Below are 6,000 nucleotides of genomic sequence, written 5' to 3'. Positions count from 1 at the left end.
TCTGAAAATTTCTTTCAGATACAGAAAAAAGTAATTTATTTGCAAAAAGAGGGAATATAGAAGACAATGCACCACTAGAGGATCTTCCCAGCAGTCCTGCAAAACACTCAAGTGGCCCTCAGTCTCCTTTACTGACCCAAAACCGCACCCATTCTTTATACCGCAAGGCTCGCTTTAGAAAAACTTAATTCGGGAGGAATTCTTCACACCTGTTCCCTTTCCCGAGAGTCTCTGAAAACGAAAAGGGCATTTTCTTGGAGGGCTGTGTGTAGTAAATCTCTGACAGTGACATCCTGATCTAAGTCCAAATCTAATCTAAGCCCAAATAATACAGTGAACCAGTAATGAAAATGCTGAATACAGTTTACAGTATTTGTCTTTGTAAGATTTCACAGCTGATGTTTGAAATTTGTACAAGACGTAACTGACATTTCCGTTATGTCAGAATATAAATAATGAAGTAATTTATTCACTTAGACCTTTCAGAATTATAAATGCACTTTTCATTGAGAATTAACTCCAAGAAAGATATTAGCCTGGATTTAACAATTTAAATTATCTTCTGTTTTGATCATTTAAAATTGATTGTTTTATGCTAATCCAAGAAACTTTTGATTCATCTAATGTTGTTTTGAAAGGGACGCGGTGGATCAGTGGGTTAGGACGCTGAGCTTGTCAATCAGAAGGTTGGCAGTTTGGCGGGTCAAATCCTGAGTGCCGCGTAGCAGAGTGAGCGCCTGTTACTTGTCCCAGCTTCTGCCAACCTAGTGGTTCGAAAGCACATAAAAATGCAAGTAGAAAATAGGGACTACTACAGTGGGAAGGTAACAGCATTCCGTGCACCTTTGGTGTCCAATCATGCCGGCCACATGACCACGGAGTTGTCCTCGGACAAGCGCTGGCTCTTCGGCTTTGAAACGGAGATGAGCACCGGTCCCTAGAGTTGGAAACGACTAGCACGCATGTGCAGGGGAAACTTTACCTTTACCTAATGTTGTTTTAACTATTAGATTTTATATTTTCAACAATAGAAAGTCAACATTTCATTTCTCCTTTCCAGCATTTCATGGAAAAATATTGGTACTACTGTAAAGCTCTTAATAAGTGATAGGTTTCAATGTGCCCATAATAGCGTATCATCAATCCCAAAATGGGATATGCATACATGAACACTCTTTGGACAGGAAGAATTTTAAGAGTCTTCTTACTAAATCAGGTTGTATATGTTTGTGGAGAAATCCAAATCAACACTGCAGAAGCTTCATACTTACATGGATTATGGCTTCTGCAAAAGCATACCATAGCACAGGGAAAGTAATTGGTAGTTTCAAATTCTAGCTAAGCTCCTCATATCCCAGAGCTTCACTGTGAATCCTTATTTCTTTAAGAAGAGTATCACTGCAATGGAATATACAATTTATGTAGTCAATAATATCTTCAAACTGATTTTGACACATGGTCTTCAGGGACTCATCCATGTAGCTTGCTTGGCAGTAATGCAGAATGCATACACAATCATATGAAAAAGTAAGTAAGCCTGGTCAGCCTCTATCATAAAATGCACTATGAATTCTTCATTGTACCAGAGAGCACTTGAAAATTGTATGAGACCATGTGAGAAGACTGGACCTTGCAATATGACAATGACTCTAAATGCTTCAGTATATCCACCAAGCGTGGGATATAAAAGAGTAGGAAAAGCAATACTGGGATACAATCCCCAAAATGACAGAATCCAAGGCAAACCATTCAATATCACAGTAGTCCAAGTCTATGCCCCAACCACCGGAGCTGAAGAGGATGAAATTGACCAGTTCTATGAAGCCCTACAGCACCTTATAGAACTAACACCAAAAAATGATGTCCTTATCATCATGGGGGATTGGAATGCTAAAGTAGGAAGCCAAAAGATAACCGGAATAACAGGCAAGTTTGGCCTTGGAGTACAAAATGAAGCAGGGCACTGGCTGATAGAATTTTGTCAAGAGAATAAGATGGTCATAGCAAACACTTTTTTCCAACAACCCAAGAAACGGCTCTACACATGGACATCACCAGACGGTCAACACAGAAATCAGATTGACTTTGTGCTCTGCAGCTAAAGATGGAGAAGCTCTACACAGTCAGTAAAAACAAGACCAGGAGCTGACTGTGGCTCAGACCATGAGCTTCTCATTGCAAAATTTAGGCTTAAACTGAAGAAAGTAGGGAAAAACACTAGGCCACTCAGGTATGAACTAAATCATATCCCTGACGAATATACAGTAGAAGTGACAAATAGATTTAAAGAATTAGATCTGATAGACAGAGTGCCTGAAGAACTATGGACGGAGGTTCGTAACATTGTACAAGAAGTAGCAACTAATACCATCCCAAAGAAAAAGGAATGCAAGAAAGCAAAATGGCTGTCTGAGGAAGCTTTGCAAATAGCTGAGGACAGGAGGGAAGTGAAAGGCAAGGGAGAAAAAGAAAGATACACCCAATTGAATGCAGAATTCCAGAGAATAGCTAGAAGAGATAAGAATGCCTTCTTAAATGAACAGTGCAAAGAAATAGAAGAAAACAATAGAATAGGGAGGACTAGCGATCTCTTCAAGAAAATTGGAGAGATGAAGGGAACGTTTCATGCAAAAATGGGCATGATAAAGGACCAAAATAGCAGGGACCTAACAGAGGCAGAAGAGATTAAGAAGAGGTGGCAAAATTACACAGAAGAACTATACAAGAATGAGCTTAACGTCCCTGATAATCACGATGAGGTGGTCACTGACCTCGAGCCAGACATCCTAGAATGTGAACTGAAATGGGCTTTAGGAAAGCTGAGCAACAACAAAGCTAGTGGAGGTGACAGTTTTCCAGCTGAGCTATTCAAAATCTTAAAGGACGATGCAGTAAAAGTGCTACACTCAATTTGCCAGCAAATTTGGAAAACTCAACAGTGGCCACAGGATTGGAAAAGATCAGTTTACATTCCAATTCCAAAGAAAGGCAGTGCCAAAAAATGTTCAAACTATTGCACCATTGCACTCATTTCACATGCTAGTAAAGTTATGCTTAAAATCCTACAAGCTAGACTCCAGCAGTATGTGGATTGAGAACTACCAGAAGTACAGGCAGGATTTCGAAGAGGCAGAGGAACTAGAGATCAAATTGCCAACATACGCTGGATCATGGAGAAAAATATCTACTTCTGCTTCATTGACTATACTAAAGCATTTGATTGTGTGGATCACAACAAACAGTGGCAAGTTCTTAAAGAGATGGGAGTACCAGACCATCTTATTTGTCTCTTGAGAAACCTATATGCGGGTCAAGAAGCAACAGTGAGAACTGGACACAGAACCACTGATTGGTTCAAAATTGGGAAAGGAGTCCGGCAAGGCTGTATACTGTCACCCTGCCTGTTTAACATGTATGCAGAGCACATCATGAGAAAGGCAGGGCTAGATGAATCAAAAGTTGGAATTAAAATTGCCGGGAGAAATATCAACAGCCTAAGATATGCAGATGATAGCACTCTAATGGCAGAAAGTGAAGAACTAAAGAGCCTCTTGTTACAGGTGAAGAAGGAGAGTGCAAAAGTTGGATTGAAACTAAACATTACGAAAACCAAGATCATGGCATCCGGCCCTCTCAATTCCTGGCAAATAGATGGGGAAGAAATGGAGGTAGTGACAGATTTTATTTTCCTGGGCTCCAAGATCACTGCAGATAGGGACTGCAGCCAAGAAATTAAGACGCTTGCTCCTTGGGAGGAAAGTCATGGCAAATCTAGACAGCACACTAAAAAGCAGACATCACCCTGCCGACAAAAGTGCGTATAGTCAAGGCTATGGTCTTCCCAGTTGCAATGTATGGCTGTGAAAGTTGGGCCATAAGAAAGGCTGAGCGCCAAAGAATTGAAGCCTTTGAACTATGGTGCTGGAGAAGACTCCTGCGAGTCCCTTGGACTGCCAGGCGATCAAACCGGTCAGTCCTAGAGGAGATCAACCCTGACTGCTCTTTAGAAGGCCAGATCCTGAAGTTGAAACTCAAATACTTTGGCCACCTAAATGAGAAGGAAGGACTCATGGGAGAAGAGCCTAATGCTGGGAAAGGTTGAGGGCAAGAGAAGAAGGGGACGAGAGAGAATGAGGTGGCTAGATGGAGTCACTGAAGCAGTAGGCGTGAGCCTAAATGGACTCCAGAAGATGATAGAGGACAGGAAGGCCTGGAGGAACGTTGTCCATGGGGTTGCGATGGGTTGGACATGACTTTGCCACTAACAACAGCAACAACATATCCACCAAGAAATAGCCGGGGGGAAAAGTAGAAGAAATGGAATGGCCAAGTCAAAGCATCACTGGAAAAAATCTGCATGGAGGAATGCAAAAATATTCTCCCAGTTGATGTGAAAGATCTCTCACCTCTTGCCCAAGTAATGCACAGTAATTTATCAATTCTAGCCTAACGCTGCATGAGCAAAATAGTACCTCTGTCCTCCAGTTCCCCCTCCACTCAATATGCATGCACACCTGTTCCTTTGCTTACTTTATGTTCTGAACCAGCCCTCTTCTCGCACCCCTAATCAAAAGAAGAGTCTGGAAAGCGTCCAAGATCAAAAGGCTTCTGCCAAGTTTTAATTACACTGTTACAAGAATACAAGAGCTTGACTTCTCAAACGGAAAAGTTGCTTTCAGCAACCAGCCCCTCCCCAAACACTTCTTTTATAGAGAGCTCAGGGCGTGGTCTCCCTGTGCCTCCTCCCGAGGAGTCCCATAGCCTTTCTTTGTTTGTCCCTGCTCGTCTGCCTCCTGCGTCGGGCGTCCTTGAACAGGGCCAGCTGTGGGTCATCATCCTCCGCACTCTCGGGCTCACACAGCTGAGAAGAGGTTCCCGGCTGAGGACTCTGCAAAGTCTCCAAATCATCATCAGCCGGTTCGTTTCCCTCCTCCCCCACATCTGAGTCCTCCGATACATCGGACCCGGCTGTCGGACCCACAGGCTGGCCCTGAGTCACAACACTTTAGTTCTCCACCAAAAGTAGCAGAACCAAAACAAGCTGTGAGAAATAAGAGAGAGCTATACCCATGTCTATTCTAGTGCAGTGGTTATGTTTCACTGTACTATAATAAATGATTCTCCTCCAAGCTTCCCCCAGACATTAACAGCTGAGTCTGCAGTCTTCAGGATCCTGTATGTCTCGGTCTACTGAAACAAGTCAAATAGGCTACTTTAAAGTCATATATCCATGTCAAACACCTCATAAAAGTCTTTAGACAGCAACCAAACATTCTTAGGCATGTATTTATACAATTTATTCTAGGGAATTACTAAAAAGGTCACCGGAGATTAGTTGGTGCAAAAGACAGCAAACCCTCACAGTATTATGGGAGAAATACATGATAAAAGTTGTTTCTGAAAAAGATTTATTATTCACAAAATAGAAACTGAAAGTGACTCTTATTAGTATTTTTATCTAGTGACAACCATTAATGGCTACCCCAAAAAAGGCAATTTTAAAACAGAAAACTACAGAACACAACGCCTGAGAGACAAAATTGGAAAGTTTCTTATTTCGCCAATTCTTTAGAGCACCAAAATAAATTTATAGGTAATACTTTCAGCACCATTTTGGTTTAGAAAGGAAGAGGTCCAATCGTTCTTGTTCTTCCAGAAAAACTCCAGCTTGTGCTGTCCAAAATATCTGATTTTATCTATTTCCCACCTTCATTGGTTTTATACATAACTCAACACAGTAAACGTACCTAATACTCCTTCCTCCTATTTTTTCACAACCCTGTGACATGGGTTGGGCTGAGAGTGACTGCCTCAGTCACACAGCTGCCTTTCACATCTAAGGCAGGACTATATGCCAGTTTCTAGTTTATTAAGATTGGAACCTTCCCGTATGATGGGGAAAATAGTGGTAACCTTCTGATAGTCAATTTAAATAGCTTTTTCAAGGTTTAAAAAAAGCATCCAAGCAGTTTTTGCATACATTTCCATTCCCCTTTGTTG

This window comes from Vipera ursinii, assembly GCF_947247035.1.
Source record: "Vipera ursinii genome assembly, chromosome: 7".
Classification (NCBI taxonomy): Eukaryota; Metazoa; Chordata; class Lepidosauria; order Squamata; family Viperidae; genus Vipera; species Vipera ursinii.
The sequence above is the reverse complement of the archived record's forward strand: the minus strand, read 5'-3'. Positions refer to the sequence as shown.